Genomic DNA, 16685 nt, shown 5'->3' with positions numbered 1-16685 from the left:
TTTGTAGTATTTAAATTATTTCCATTTTTCTGTTGCCTATTTCCATCTTAAAGACAGGCCATTTTTGCTCTATGAGGCTACAATTTTGATTTATTATTTTTTATTTACAATTGCAATTTTTTTATTTGTCCAGTCTATAAGTATCCTGAAACACACATGCTAAGTCACAATTTGTTAGCCAAGACACACTATTTGTGATGCTCCCACACTATCTCACTTGCTATAGCGAATAATTTGATTTCCTATGGTAACTGTGGATCGTTCACAAAGAGTGATTTTGGTAAAAGTTATTGAATGTATTAAAATAATTGATTTAATAGTTGCTATAAACCAGGACCAAGTGTTTTACATTTCCCGGCTTCAACCCCATATGGTACGTGACGTCTAAGGTATGCTCTTTATAAATAATTTATGTTTGTACAATATACAGATTAGGATTAATGCACTTTACAAGACAGAAAGGAACTACGACTGCAAGACAGAACACAACCAATGTAAGTTTTCATATCCACCAAAGGATGTGGTAAAACAACACCCAGCCAACGGAACAACTGCCAGTCTGTCAGTCACACAGGCAACCTGGTCGGTTGTGGCGCCAGCTGGGAGCACATATGCGTGAACTGTCGCGTGCACATGCGCAAATTGACGAGCCACAAGCACGAATGATGTGACGCATGTGTGAACGACAGCGCAAAATGACAGTTGGAGAGAGCAGGGACTGGACTGGGGGTAGGCGGCAGAGAATGTATGTGCCTGGCGCCCTCCCAGCTTTGCGCCCTAGACACGTGCCTACTCTGCCTACCCCTAGTTCCGGCCCTGCTACCCCCCTACCCTACATAGACACCCCCTGCTCCCCCCCCTCCCCCAGCCTAGCTGTCAACTTCAGTAAATGCCCCCAACTCTTTACTTACCCCTTGGTGCAGATTCAGGGAATGGGAGTTCACGGGTAGGGGAATTTCATAAAAAAGGGTTTGGTTCTCCTTTAATAAGGAGCAATAATGGAGGTTATGAGTAAGTTACAGACGTTTCTATGTAATTATGTGTCAGTGCCCACGCGGAAAAGTTCAAACGGAAGAGCCACAACCTGTGTCTTTAGTCTGTTTTTAGCTGGAGTGTGAGATCCTGAGGTAAAGTCAAGTCCTGAGATAAAATCCTGAGGTAAAATCCTGAGGTAAAGTCCTGAGGTAAAGTCAAGTCCTGAGGTAAAGTGCTGTCAGACTTGTCTGTATATATATATATATATATATATGTGTGTGTGACTGTGTGTATGGCAAGTCCCACAGAGAACAAAAGGTAGAGACAAGACGTTCTGCAGCAGCTGCAGCTCTGGGAATCTCTCCTCACATCTGACTGACACCTCGTCACTACAGGAATGTGATAAAACACTTTTATATCCTCTCACACAAACACATCAGGGTGACTCACAGTAAAGCAAAGAAGCAGAGTCGCTACGTGTGTGTGGCAATTGTCTCGGAACCCGTAGAATTGGAGTCACTTACTTGTACCACCGGCCCCCCTGCTGTCAGGGAGTCGCACAGGTCCGGAGGGAGGTTGTTGCTAAGGCGCCCGCATCTTCTCTCTCTACACTCACGTCTCCTCACGGGACTACACGTCTCATCTCGCGAGATTTCTCCTCAGGACTTCACTACACGGGGACGCCTATTAGATACAGTGTGTGAGAGACAAGTCGCTCCAGCACTCACACCTCCTGTTTAGTGAAATAGAAAAAGACGTTTCTTTGTTGTTAGTCGCTTGTTGTGTCCTCGGCCTCCTCTACTCACACTCTTTCCTCACAACTTGTCATTTCTGCTCACATTTGTGACTGGGAACTGATCAATGACTTCATTTCTTGCTTTGCCAGCGGTCCAACAACATCAGTGACATCAGTACAGGCCTCACAACCTCAGCTCCGTATTTGGCCGAAAACAAAAGCTGTTTTTACGACAGTCTCAGGTAATTTGTAGAGTTTTGACAACATTAGTATGTAGGAGACAACAATGGCTAAATACGCTATTCACTCACCTCCCAACATTTTGGAAATAAAAAGAGGGACAAAGAAGAAAAAAATGTTTTGACCACGCCCATTTTATGGCCACACCCTCTATTACCATATTCATTTTACAAAATTTGGCAAGTTATCAAAGTTTGAACATATTTCTGTGTTTTTTTCCCAGTTATTACAGTTTTGCTTATGAGGTTTAATTGCCCTTTAAAGCTGTGAGTATAACTTTTCCCAAGGGACCTGTTATCTTATATTGTTACAATTACTTATTTGCTTATCTCAAAATTGTTACAAAAGTATCTTATCTGGAGCTGTGGCTGTTCTGGGCTCTCTGCCAAAAGCCAATTGAGTTAGAAACGTTGTTTCTTTTTCTGGCTGTTCAGTGCAGTGAAAGTCAGGACATTTTAGTAACCAGGGTCGGACTGGCGCAGTCGGGGCCCACCGGGTTGTGAACTTCGGGGGCCCCGTGCGCATGTGCAAAAGCTTGTGCGCGTGTGAATGACAGATGCACTGCACAAATGCGCGAACGTCAGGCCGACCGTGCGCATGCGCAAGTGGCGAACAAACAGTGCCGCACAACTTTTCTTTCCGTTCAGGGGGCCAATCTAGTACCTGGTCTGAGCTGGTGGGGGCCCAAGAGGGCCGGGGCCCACCGGGTATTTTCCCGGGTTTCCTGCCGGCCCAGTCCGACACTGTTAGTAATAAATGCAGGACTGCAGGTTGAGCTGTCAAATCGGGACTGTCCCGCTGAAAACAGGACAGTTGGGAGGTATGTATTCAGTGTGTCTATGGCTGGAGACGAGGCGACTGGTAGCGGCAGAAGACTTGAATATCGTTCAGCTCGTCAATCAGACTGGCCGGAAATTTTTGATCGGGCATCTTTGAAGGCATCTGAACATTGGTCAATGTTAGTGTTGCCACCTTTTAGTTCTGGCCCTACCGGCCGGTGATATACACAGTGGGGGCGGGCCAGAGAGGGGCGGGGTTCTGCCATTACTGGGGAGGGGTTATGATCTTTCAGGCGGGATTATGACGTTCCAGGGGTGGAGTCACAGAGTTTCACCAGGAAGGGACTGCACCTTAATAGCACCAAAAACACATACACTATTTAGAACTCATTCAAATCTGTTTATGACATGCTGAAATCATTTGGCGTTAACTCCATTTTGCTTGAGTTAACGGAATAAAATTTTAAACGATTAACTGATTAACTGTTATTAAAACATTACTAATAATTGCTGCTGAAGTTCTTGCAATGCAACAGTGACACCACATGGATACATCTGAAAATTACAACGGAGGTATCTCGCACAGCCAGTGTGATACAGAGTGCTCCTTAAAGGGAGGGCACATTTGCTTTAAATGTTTTCATTTCTATTGAAACCATGAAAGGGTTGGTTCACCTTCAGGTTACTTTTTTAAAGTTTTGGAATTATTTGCTTTCTTCTTCTGAGGCTTGTGAGTTTACAATTATTGTTATTCTTACTTTGCATTGCTTATTTTTCTTTTTTTCGGCCCTCCTCTATTCATACTGCTGTCTCTCATTCAAACCATTGGCTGGATGCTAGGTAAAATTGAAAGTAGGTTAGATAAGAAAGGCTCAACTGGTGAAAAGAAGCAACATGGCCTGTATGGGGATCGATGTTTGCGAGTGCCACATTCTAACCAACTGAACTAACAGGCCTGGAAGCTGTGAGCGACAACTAGTGATGTGCGGGTCGGATAAACCCGCACTCGACCCAAACCTGTCCTCCCTTCTGTGCCCAACTTCCGGTTTCCTTTTAAAGACTCACGCCGATCCGCCGATGATGTCACAAAAGGGGCGTCTACAAAAGCGGAAGTTGGAAGCTGGCAATCTAAGGTGGTGGGCAGGGAAAGCAGGAAGAAGTGCTCAACCCGGACCCACCCACCACCTGCAAATGGGGGTGCGAGGTCGGCCTCTGACCTGCAGGTAAACCCATGGGTCCCTTTAGTATCGGGACCAGCCCACACATCACTAGCGGCAACATCTTTGTTGAAGCCGGTGTTGGTACCTGTGTGGTTGTGGCTTTTAGGAACGAAGAAAGCAGGTACCGGCACACAGGTGCGATTCAAGTAGGGAATTTAACCCTTACGTGTTTATTAAGTCGACACAACGTTTCGGGGGCAACTCCCCCTTCGTCAGGTGATGTTGCCCCCGAAACGTTGTGTCGACTTAATAAACACGTAAGGGTTAAATTCCCTACTTGAATCGCACCTGTGTGCCGGTACCTGCTTTCTTCGTTCCTATCGTATTACGGAAGTGCCGTCTTCCTAGGGTCCGAGCACCTGGTCTATTACTTCATAGGGCTCGGGTGTGCACGTGAGTATATTTGCATGTTGTGGCTTTTAGCTCATATTCAGGCTTATTTGTTGTGAGTATAATCACATTGTCTTTGGCAACTTGAGTTTGGCAACCTCTTAACTTTCTGATTTGGTACTCACGGTTGCTAAGTCTAGTTCCATACAGGCGAAGGTTGAGAGAAATGAGCGAAAAACAGAAAAATTCATGGCTAAAAAACACGGCTGCCATCTGATCACATTGATATTGCAAACAATTTCCTAAAATTCCATTCTAATCATTTATACTGTTGTCCCTATTCATATGGAAGAAAGATAGAAAATATAGGCCAGTACAGTGGTAACTGGTTGAGAATGATAATTTAAACTTATTACATGTGGAGCATGTCCAAAAAACCAGGAGCACAGCTTGAATCTCCTAGAATCCATAAAGAGTGAATACACCACTGCCTGTTTTTGGCAAAGCTGTATTCATATTGGCAGTGCAGTGGTCACCACATGACTGTCCCCTTTAATGGAGCATAAACAAGGGAGCACCGTTAGATACAGGACTCACCTATACAACTAAACACGTTTGTTTGTAACTGCCTATGGATGGGCACGTCCAGCAGAGAAATTAATTGTATTAAGCTGTTGTCTGCTACAGATCATAAAATATACAATCTGTGGATAAAAGGCTCTGGCATTAAAAGCCAATTCAGAGTTTTGCTATAAACTACGAAAATGGTTTGGTAACAAGTAGTAGCCCTTGGGCTGTGATTGTCCCAGTGGCACAGGACACCACAAGTCATGAAGAAAACATCTCTACTGTTGCTGCGATGTTTACATAGTTTTTAAAGGAGAACTAAGCCCTAAAATGAAAACATGGCTAGAAAAGGCATATTTTATTAGTAGTAATGATCCAGGCCTTTACTATTGTCACCAGAACTTACCATCTTCGATTCTGGAGTGTCAGTGACATGCACATACTTTTTTCTTGGCAACTTCGAAAACCTTAGCATAAATCATTGAGCAGAAAATGAGGTTCATATTTCATAGAAGCAGATGCTACTGATATAAAAATCTGATGCTAAGTTGCTATGATCTAATAACCTGAATTAAAGGAAAACTATACCCCCAAAATGAATACTTGAGCAACAGATACAATTTTGCAATCATTTGCAATCAGAGTGATACTGAGGTTAGTACTGAGTTACTACTCGTGCTCCCTAACCATACAGAGTTTGCCAGTTCAGACAAAATCGCTTTAGTATAAGAAATACAATTTATATTTCAATCATAGCAACACATAAAGATGAACTGATATCGCCTTTTCCATACTCCCCGGTGTTGCCATAACTGTATTATGAATTTATTGGTGGGAAAAATCATTGTCAGAAGTGGGATTTGAACCCACGCCTCCATTTGGAGACCAGAACACCCATTTATAGGGGAAGAAACTCTTTTCTTGAGTCTGGCGCCTTAGACCGCTCGGCCATCCTGACAACTGGTTTGTATTTTATTATTTGTGACAACAGATGCTTTTCATTAGCACATTGGCAACTAAACCCCCACTATGAACCTGAAAAAAAAATTCTAGCTAATAGTTTGTAGTTCAACTTACCTGTCTTACATAATACTGTTTAATTCATTTAAGTAACAGGTGGATTTATTCCTGTGCTAATTAATTTATTATTAGGTACAGAAATAATATTATTACTATTAGTCACCTTACAGATCATTTGAAAAACTGCCAAAAATAGAGGGTTTTAAAGCAAATGTGTTTCTGTATAAAACAATGCTATCACAAGTATTTTGGTGTCCTTCTTGCCTCAGATTTTACCTAATAAAAGATATGGCAAATAATCAGTGCAGTGTTGGCTGCTGGGTGAGAAAAGGGAGGGGGTGATATCACTCCAACTTGCAGTACAGCAGTAAAGAGTGACTGAAGTTTATCAGAGCACAAGACACATGACTTGGGGCAGCTGGGAAATTGACAATATGTCTAGCCCCATGTCAGATTTCAAAATTGAATATAAAAAAATCTGTTTGCTCTTTTGAGAAATGGATTTCAGTGCAGAATTCTGCTGGAGCAGCACTATTAACTGATTCATTTTGAAAAAAATTTTTTTTCCCATGACAGTATCCCTTTAAAGAATTCACTAGGGGCTTGAAGTAGCTGTGGTATAAATAAGGTTACCACCTTTTGGCTTCAGAAAGGCTGGGCAGATGGTGGCTGGTGATGTTAGGGCAGATGACAGTAGCAATAGGGTTATGATGATTGCCCAATTGTGTCAGTTTAGGGGAATCCTACCTAGTTTTCCTAATTTAGATATCCTGGCAGGCCGTTTTGACTCAGGCAGCCCACTCAAAAACTGGACTCCTACGAGTCAAAACCAGACAGGTGTCAACCCAAAAGGGCAGGGAGGAGGCACTAGGGTAGTGAAAGGGGCTTTTCGCAGTTTTTCTAGTAGCAATCGCTTTGAGAGTTTCTGAGCTCGAAGCCCTGACGGCTTATCCTCTTCACACAGTTTTCAAGGGGTGACCCTCAGACCAAGTTTGAGTTTCCTGCCGAAGGTAGTTTCCAAATTTTATCTGAACAAACCAATATTTTACCAAATCCCAGTGTCTGAAAGATTCTTCATTATCCGTTTTGGTGCAAAGCATGCCCACCCTAACCTTAGCACGTTTTACACTGACGGGAAGAAGTAAGATGTGGGGTTTAAATGCTGCTAGTGGACACATCTGTAGGAGGGAGGAATACCCAAGAGTTAATGGTGACCAGGTTGATGGGCAGCAAACACGCCAATTGTACTAGTGCAGGAAAGGGTCAGGGCACACAGGCAGATTCAGGGAGATTAGTCGCCCGCCGGCTAGAATGTAAATTTTGCTTCCCACCCAATAGGGATAGTTGTAGAAAGAGGCATGGTAAGTGATCCCCATGGTAAGTGTTCAGAAACCCTTTTGAGCACACAGGGGATGTAGCTCAGTGGTAGAGCGCATGCTTTGCATGTATGAGGCCCCGGGTTCAATCCCCGGCATCTCCAGGATCTATTTTGATAAGAAAACATCATAAACGCATTTGCTATCGTTCTGAAACACATTTCTGTATGTATATACACAAGTGCTATTAAATAGCCTGTGCTTTCAGAAAGACTTCCTTATTGATAGTGTTAAGGGTGCTTGGAATGAAGTGTGAATGCTTGAGAGCAGTCTTTCCTCAACTCTGGCTGCTCTACCTAGAGTTTGTTAGTGTCGTGTATAGGGGACCTCAATAGTTAGAGCTGAAGGAGAATATTCATTAACTGTCCTGGGTGACTGTTTTGACCATCCTACTATTTATCTGTAACTTTGGTACAAGTGAATATTTGGCTAACCTATAGCACAATGAAACAATATTGTCTGCTATACAATAAGACCTGGTTTGCAATAACATAGTTGAGATTGTTTCATGTTGCTGTTTCTACTCAGAAAATATTTTGCCCTTAACTCATTTGATTTAAATGGTCATAAAGCCCATTTGGCTACACTGGCAGCCAAAACAATGTTATAGGGGCAGTATTCCCCTGAAAAAAACAATATATCTTTTCACTCATGAATGAAATTCTGACCACTAACATTCTACCCGACCCCTGGCTAGCCCTTGTACTCTATAAACTAACTCATAAAGAGTGAATACCATTTCTGTGTCACCTATACTTGACAACAAGGTGCCTTATAGCCAAGAGATGGACAGATGTGTCACCTACACTACAGAAAGTGAAGAATAGACTATGGTGGAAGTTGATATGGAAAAGATCACAGCTTTATTAAACAACACCATAAAAAAGTGTGAAAATGTTTGAAATATCTGGCTATATAGACAGGGCATGCTATAATCCCTTTAAGGTACTAATACTTTAGTAACTCTTTCTCTCTTATTCTTCCTTTACCTTTCCACCCCAGTCTCCCTTACCTGAAGACAAGAGAGAACTATAATGATGCAACATACACAAATGATATAATTATGCCTAAAAATGTAGATAATTTGCCTGTCTGGTTGTCACTAATATCTGGTCAGTCTGTATAATACTGGGGAATAAAGTCAATAGTCATGCTCCCTAAACATACAGTTTTTACATTAACAGGTTCAGAGAAAACAGCTTTATTTTAACACTTATATTTCAATCATAGCAAAATATGTGATTATGTATTTGAACTGAAATCCCCTTTTGCACATTCTCTAGTACTGCCAGTAAGTTATTGGTGGCTAAAAGTATTGTCAGAAGTGGGATTTGAACCCACGCCTCCATTCGGAGACCAGAACACCCATTTATAGGGGAAGAAACCTGATTCTTGAGTCTGGCGCCTTAGACCGCTCGGCCATCCTGACAACTGATACAGACACATCTCTGATGCTTTGAAGAGTCTCAACAGTTTCTTTTTATTTGCACAAACCCCATTGTTTATACTTTGTACTTTCACTTGTCTTCACCTGTCTTACACAAGAATGTTTAATACATTTAAGTAGCAGGTGATTTTATTTCTATTGTAGTTTATTTTTATTTGGTACACAAAATACTGTACATTGTCATGGTTTACATTCCAGCATGGAGTGTTATAGGAATGTTCATTAAAGGAACAGCAACAACAGATAATTAAAGTGTTTTAAAAGAAAGACAGCATAATCTACTGGTGCCCTAAACTCGCAAAACTAGCCATTTTGCTACAGAAAAACAACTATAGCTTCTATAAACAAGCTGCCGTGTAGCCATGGGGGCAGCCATTCAAGCACAGGATACACAGTAGATAACAGATAAGTACTACTATAGTTTATATAAACAAGCTGCTGTGTAGCCATGGGGGCAGCCATTCAAGCACAGGATACACAGTAGATAACAGATAAGTACTACTATAGTTTATATAAACAAGCTGCTGTGTAGCCATGGGGGCAGCCATTCAAGCACAGGATACACAGTAGATAACAGATAAGTACTACTATAGTTTATAAACAAGCTGCTGTGTAGCCATGGGGGCAGCCATTACCATACACCATACAGTATACTACTACTATAGTTTATATAAACAAGCTGCTGTGTAGCCATGGGGCAGCCATTAACACAGAGTATACACTATATAAACAAGCTGCTGTGTAGCCATGGGGGCAGCCATTCAAGCACAGGATACACAGTAGATAACAGATAAGTACTACTATAGTTTATATAAACAATTGGTACAATATTTGCTTAACAGATACTCTTTACTTCTCCACTTGTTCCGATATCCCTCCTCGTCTTCTTCTTCTTCCCTCCCTAATACATATCCGCCCCTTCTACAGTCACTCACATTGACAGACAGTCCCTGGCACGGGCTGCGGAAATACCCAGGCGACGTAAGGGAGGAACGCCCAATGCGTATGCCGGAAGTTCAAGGGGTAAAGCCTGGCTTGTCCAATAAGGGAAGAGCGGGAAAAAGAATTGAAATCCCGGGGGTTGAGCTAATGTGAGACGGAGGCTGGCTGTTCTCAGGGACAGAGTAAAATTGCCTTGACTTATGTGAAGCGCAAAAAAGTTTGTTTTGTTGCTGTAGTTGGGAGAATAACGTTTCAGGTGACGTCCCCGTGCTGGGAGCCATTTTCTACTCTGAGTTATTGGGCGACATAAAGCTTTGCTCGTGATAAAATCACTTGTCAAGCAGCTCACCCGCCTCAGCTTCTATATATTACCTCATAACGAACGTCTTATCTCTATCTGTTACCTCATAACCAACTTTCTGATTGTGTGTGAGGAACGTCCTGCACGAGGCTGTTGCAGTTTGGTCCCTGGAACTTTCCACTCACCGTGACTTGGGGGGGGTACAGAAGGACATTCATGTTACTGATTGGCAGTAATGCAGCCGGGGACATGGGAAAACCTCAGTGTAGTGGGGCTTACGTCCGGACATTATTCTTTTATGGTTTAAAGAGGCGGCAAATGTAAGCGCCTTATCACTAGACCTAACTACAGCCACTGTCCTCCTCCTCCTTGAGGGACTTAGTTCTGGCCGCAGTGTAGTAGTGTGTATCGTGCACCTCTATTAGAAGATACCCTGTAGCATTATCACTGCGGTGTATTCATACGCGCCCGTCACTGACTAAAGTTTGGGGAGCCTCATTGGCAAAGCTGTGGTGTCTGTGCAGTTGCTGAGGGACAGACGGGACTTGTTACACGTGTAAAGGAACGTTCTGTTACACTCCTTGCTTCTCCCCGCCATTTCCTTTCAGCAGCTCTGATCCTATGTCATAGGAATGAGTGACAGGGACTAAGGCTCTGCGCTGAATCATAATTCATCAAACAAACAGTGCCCGGTCCTTATATTATACGACATACGGAAGTGGTTTTTCATTGGCTAAAACGACATTTTGGCACTGGCTTCTCCAGCTGTATCTATGAGTTGGCCGGTTAGCTCAGTTGGTTAGAGCGTGGTGCTAATAACGCCAAGGTCGCGGGTTCGATCCCCGTACTGGCCAAGTGTTTTTTTTTGTTTTTACTGTATTAGTCTTGCTCTTTTTTAGTCTTTATACCCAGTACTTTACTGCTATAGTGTTTGTGTAGCATTTCATGTATTAAAGGCCATCAGCTTAAGCTTAAATGACAATTATGGGGGGGTAGGGCAATTAGTGATGTGCGGATGGGGATTTCCCTGAGCCACACCCAACCCTAACCCGCCCTCCCTTTGCCCCACTCCCGCCTGCATCCAACTTCTAGGTTCCTTTTAAAGAACGCCCGCCGATGGCGTCACAAAAGGGACGGGGTGAGCAGGTGCAGCGTCTATAAAAGATGAACCCGGAAGTTGGAAGCCGGCATTTCATGGTGGCAGTGGGGAGAGCAGGAGAAGAGCTCAACCTGCACCCGCCTGCCACCCAAAAGGAACAGTGCGAGGTCGGCCAGAACCCACCCGACCCCAGGGTCCTGCAGGTATCAGGCCGGCCCGCACATCACTATAGGGCAAGGAAGGTGTTATATATAATGAATAGTAGTGCTACTCATAGGGGGTTATTTACTAAACTCAGAATGCAAATAATCCAGAGAAATTTGTGTTTTTTTTTTATATATATAAAATTGGACTTTTAAAAAAAACACACATTTTTCGGAATTTATTGAACCCCGAGGATGGAAAAGTCTGAATCAGAAAATCCGGCATCTCAGACCTGTCGAGGTTGCATATAAGTCCATGGGAGAAGTCCCAATGATTTTTTTGATGTTCGTTGGGTTTCGTGCAAACCCCCAAAGTTTTTGGGCAAAAAAAGTATTAAAAAATCGGAGTTTTCGAGTGAGAAATCCAAAAAGATCATGAAAATTGGATTTTTTTTCCCGCAAAGCAAATTTTCAGGAAAATGTAATAATAAATAAACGTAAAAAAACGTGAGCGGATTTGATTGGAGTTTGTAGCAGAAAATGTTGAGATAAAATCAGACTTTGATAAATAACCCCCGTAGACTAGAGCAGGGGTCAGCAACCTTTACTATCAAAAGTGCCATTTTCCCGCCTTTTCCACTAAAGGAAAATAGTCTGGAGCCGCAAAATCAGGGTCGGACTGGGGGCCCGGGGCCCACAGGGACTTCTGTCCAGGGCCTCCTTCCCTGCTTCCCCTGCTGCCTCTTTACTGTGAAAGCGTGAACGCCGCCCTCCACTGTGACGTGCGCTCAGCTCGGCGCAGCTGCGCGAATGTCGCCCTGGGCATGCGTCAAAATTTTTTTTGACGTACTTATCATTGGGAGAGGGGGTCTGGCCTGGCGGGGGCCCATAAGGGTTAGGGCCCACCGGGCCAGTCCGACACTGCTCAAAACATAACACAGCTTATAAACTTTAAAAATGTTAACCTTTTTTTTAATTGTAACTGTTAAAACAACAGAATACGACAAATAGAAGTGCAGTGTGTATGTGTAGGCCTACTGTGAGATAAATGAAACACTGAATAGACCTATTAAATGTTAGTCTTCTCATCTGTTTAAAGGCGAGGGCTATAGACGTCATTAAAATATGCGTCACATCCACGTCTATAGCCCTCGCACCTGCTAGTGGCTTCCTGAGTGTGCACCCAATAGATTAGTAAAATAACCAATAGATTACCGCGTTCACACACTCAAGAAGCCGCCAGCAGGTGCGAGGGCTGTATAGATGAAGTGACAGGCAAGACTGAGCCGCAGCAAGTAGGATGAAGAGCGGCAGGTACAGAACGCATATTAGGACACCGTCTGTGGAAATCCATCTCCTGTATGTGATCTCCTCTGCTAGAGGAATGCAACGTCGCCTGCTTTTACACTCGCCCCTCCTCAAAGCAGACGTTACACCTCACTCCTCCCTTATCAGCTGTCAGGTCTTGCTCCTCACTCCTCCCTCCTCAGCCATCCAACCTGGGTCCTCGCTCCACACTCCTCAGCCATCCAACCTGGGTCCTCGAATCCAAATACTAATTTGCATATGCAAATTAGAGGTGGTAAGGAGAAAACATTTTTTACTTCCTTGTTTTGTGACAAAAATTCATGCGTTTTCCCACACCGCCCCTAATTTGCATATGCAAATTACAATTTGGATTTGGTTCAGCCGGGCAGAAGGATTCAGCCAAATCTGAATCCTGCTGAAAAGGCCAAATCCTGGCTGAATCCTGGACTTGGTGCATCCCTAGTTTATAGTCATTAAAGCTCAAGCTGGTGAGATTCCCATTCTTCTCAATGTAACACATGTCCCCCCGGTATCTAACCCCCATCTATGTAAATTCTCCTCCTAACATAGCAGTAGCATTCCAGATGTCACTCCATGGGAGTTTACCAAAGGGCAAGTGTTTTCATGTTGGAAATATAACCTTTCATTGAATTCAGTTGTTGTCTCGTTGTTTCCTTTTGCTTCATGCAGATGGAATCCTGATGAAGGACAGGGAACATCTTTAATATGGAGTTTGCAGTCATGTAAATCAGATCCTGTCATGGCCAGACAATGTGATCAGCCCTGCTCCACCCCAGCTAGGAGTATACATGCAAATGAATCCTACAAACTACTGAAGAGCTGACCGTTGTGGTAAAGTATTAGTAACACCAAAAACAAATTGCTCCATAAGCATTTACTGTAAATATAATGCAATGTTAATCTGCTTCAGAACATATAATACCAGGTTATTTCTCCATACTCTTTCAATAAAAATTCAGGGTACAGAGTCAATGTTGTATTATAGCAGAGCAATATATTAGGACATGCTTTCCCTTTCTGAAAACAATTATCACATTTTGCATGTGTCCAGTATTTTCAGTACTCATTCAATTTTGAGAAAGGTCCTAAAGCATTAGATATGTGCATAATATGAACTAATAGATAACATCATTTTCACAAAGGGGGTGCTGGTAGGGATGGGCGAATTTGTCCCATTTCGGAAATCCGCATTTAAGTTAATGGGCGTCAAAATTATTTTGACACGTGTCAATTTCAGCGCCTGTAACAATTTTTATACTCGCGTCTAGTTTGTCCAAATGCATTAAAGTCAACTGGTGTCAAAACTATTTTTATGAGCGCTACTATTCTGACGCGCGCCCAAATGTTTTTGACCCAGCGGATTTTTCGCTGGCAAATTTTCATCGTAGTTTTTCGAATTTATTTTCCGGCATCGACACGCGGAAATTCATTGCAAATTTGCACCTGGCGAATTTATTCGCCTATCACTAGGTTCTGGCACTACTCTATATACAAAAAAAGCTCCTTAGTGCTGTGATTCATTATCTTCCAACAGAAACAGACCCTTTTCTCTCCAGAATCCATATCATGGAACATACAGCAGTCTCTACAGAAATCCTTACAGCAACATCAGCAAGACAGGTAAGAATCTGATATTATCACCTTGTTGTGAAATTATTTATTGCAAAGTACTATAAAGAGAAGAATAATAATAATAATATGTCTAATATGTTTTACTACATGAATTTATGTAGTCTTTTTATTTTGCGTTAAACCTTATGTTTGTATTTAAACATTATTAGCCTGACATTCATATCCCTTTTACTGTCCTAATTAAATCGACCACTAGCAATTGGCATGAATTCCTGCAAAATTGCAATATTGAATATCAAAAATTGTGGCAATAAGATTCTTCGTATCTACAGCTGCATTGCCACTAATCCCAAATGGGGAAATAATGTAGCTGCCTTTAAATTAAAGCGATTCTGTCATGATTTCTAGGTCTGCTACTAAATTACCCTGTCTCCATTGCAAGTAATTTATTCTACCATTTAAAATTCTTTTCTTGAACCAATAAATGTCATTTTTTATAGTTGTAATATTGGTGTGTAGGCAGCCATATGTAGTCATTTTGCCTGGGTATGTGCTCTCAGAAATAGCCAGCATTTCATAATGGAACTGCTTTGAGATAAGCTATTGTTTCTCCTCCTCAATGTAACTGAAGAAGTTGTGACTTCTAAAACACAAAATACTTCTTTATGCTTTTTCCTCATGCTAGGGGGATGTTGCCATTCTAGAGATGCTAATATGCCCATAAGCTGTTGGTGCCTGATGTCTCCGGATCTGAGAGGCCATTTTGGACATTCAGTAGATCAGTCAAACTTCCCAGATTCCATGGATTTCTGTCAACCAAGAGAAAACTCAACATCCCAAGACTTTAAATATACAAATTCAAATATAGAAAGATCTGGACCTGAATCATGTCCCTTGGCAAAAACATCACAAACAAAGTCACATTTTCAGAAGGTCCATGGACAGTCCCATCAATGCAGATGTAAAAGGAAATTGGGAAGATTTGTTAGACAAGAGAATCTGTTAAGACTTGGAGAAGAAAAGATATTCAGACATCGGGTACAGACCAGAATTTAATTGAAATACCAGGTAAGTTTTAATAAAACATTTACAATGTATTGTCATTGTCAATAATAAATCGCTGCTTGATGTCTTGTGTTGTTGCAAAGTATACAGAAAATAACTCAAGGAAGTATCATGTGTGTTGAGGTTGAAATAGAATGAGGATAATTAAGTCAAATATGCATTTAGGTCATTCACTAGATTCACATTAAACATGTAGGAAACACTGCAGTTGCCTTGTTTGTCTTTATTATAATGGTGCTGGGAGATGTAGCAGAACTAAAGCTTTGCTGCTCCAATATTGAACAGGAACAGTAAAATGAACCTATAGTGTAAATATATAATCCTCTTGGCCATATCAAACATTGGCAGTCTATGTCTATGCCATTTATATTCTATCACCTAAGCAATGGGATTAACTACCAACAATTTAGAGATCATTGTCAGTTCATACTACAACTGTTTATTTACAATCAACGCATTTTATACAATTTTATTCATATTTTAATGTGCATATTAATGTTCAGATTTGGTTTGGTATTCTGTAGAATACAAGCAACCCTATTGATATCAATTGGACAGGAACACTAAAATAGAAAACCCCAATAAATGATTGGCCATAACCACACCAAAATGTAATAACAACCCCCATAATATCTTTAACCCCATATTTCCCTCAAGCACAGACAAGAGCAATCTATACATTCCAAAGGTACTAAAAGAAACTTTAGCCCGTTTAAGTGCAATAGTAAATAATAAATGACTAAAATTGTGCAAACTCATATTGTCCACCCACAGCTGTTTGTATGAAGCATTTGAATCCTCAGGATGAATTTGTTGCAACTTCTCGTAGGACAATAAAATAAAGCAAATGACACACAAAGTCACGTGGTTTCCCACAATCTAATGGCAAGTGCAAGAACAATGACACAGCCCCTCACATCAAGGCTCAAGAGAAATCCAAGTATTTGGCTTTTACATTTCTATGCTATCATTTATGTTTTAGGCCCAGTCCATTGCGGTTGCTCTAGTTCCATATTTACATTGTTTCATAGTTTGCTTCAACTTTATGATCATAACCTTGTAACTAAAACACCTGCACTTGCATTTATACTGAATTACTTATGAGACAAGGGACCAGGGAAGTGTATTGTAAGTAGCACTTCCATTATACTTAAATATACTTTCATTTAGCCTTTAGACTGCTCCCACAACCCCCAATTTTTTGCAAATATGGGGGTGGGGCTTAATTAATGTCACAATGATCTTATCTGTAAGACTTGAACATTAAAGAGACACAGACAGTCAGGCTGGCAAAACAGACAGGTTTAGAAACTTTAAGTGACGCTTAATTACAAAAGTATCCCTATCAGTGAAAAATGGGAAACATGAATTATGGGTAATTTTACATATAAATGTATATTTTAAAAAGTTGTATTTAAGTGTTACTGTCCCTTTAAGATAATGTGAGGGCGGGGCTTAGTTGTGATGTCACAATGAACAGAGTTGACTTGATAACTGACACACCACACACCTAATCATTGCTATCCAGCACATGAGAGAAGAAG

The 16685-nt window shown here is 41.7% G+C and overlaps 1 protein-coding gene and 4 non-coding genes across 6 annotated transcripts in view; 2 read left to right on the top strand and 3 right to left on the bottom strand.

The window, feature by feature from the left end:
• Nucleotides 1-2016, bottom strand: part of usp6nl2.S (USP6 N-terminal-like protein 2 S homeolog) — a 29871-nt gene extending 27855 nt beyond the window's left edge. The window contains exon 1 of one of the 2 annotated variants that reach the window (XM_018259978.2): nucleotides 1500-2016. The gene's annotated coding sequence lies outside the window, so the exon portion shown is untranslated. Of the gene's footprint in view, nucleotides 1-911; nucleotides 1171-1499 lie in introns of those variants that run through there. The other variant, XM_041560697.1, reaches the window with a different exon arrangement.
• Nucleotides 2017-5692: 3676 nt separating this feature from the next.
• Nucleotides 5693-5805, bottom strand: trnal-caa. The gene is made up of 2 exons: nucleotides 5768-5805; nucleotides 5693-5738 (listed from the first exon to the last, which is right to left on the bottom strand). It is a non-coding gene; the product is annotated as a tRNA-Leu (tRNA).
• Nucleotides 5806-7275: 1470 nt separating this feature from the next.
• On the top strand, nucleotides 7276-7347 carry trnaa-ugc. The gene has a single exon. It is a non-coding gene; the product is annotated as a tRNA-Ala (tRNA).
• Nucleotides 7348-8559: 1212 nt separating this feature from the next.
• Nucleotides 8560-8672, bottom strand: trnal-caa. The gene is made up of 2 exons: nucleotides 8635-8672; nucleotides 8560-8605 (listed from the first exon to the last, which is right to left on the bottom strand). It is a non-coding gene; the product is annotated as a tRNA-Leu (tRNA).
• A 2041-nt stretch (nucleotides 8673-10713) lies between these two features.
• On the top strand, nucleotides 10714-10787 carry trnai-aau. Its single transcript has one exon. It is a non-coding gene; the product is annotated as a tRNA-Ile (tRNA).
• The last annotated feature ends 5898 nt before the right edge of the window (nucleotides 10788-16685 follow it).

The sequence above is a fragment of the Xenopus laevis genome, chromosome 4S, assembly GCF_017654675.1.
Source record: "Xenopus laevis strain J_2021 chromosome 4S, Xenopus_laevis_v10.1, whole genome shotgun sequence".
In the NCBI taxonomy this organism is placed as follows: Eukaryota; Metazoa; Chordata; class Amphibia; order Anura; family Pipidae; genus Xenopus; species Xenopus laevis.
This window is presented reverse-complemented; position numbering and strand designations above follow the sequence as displayed.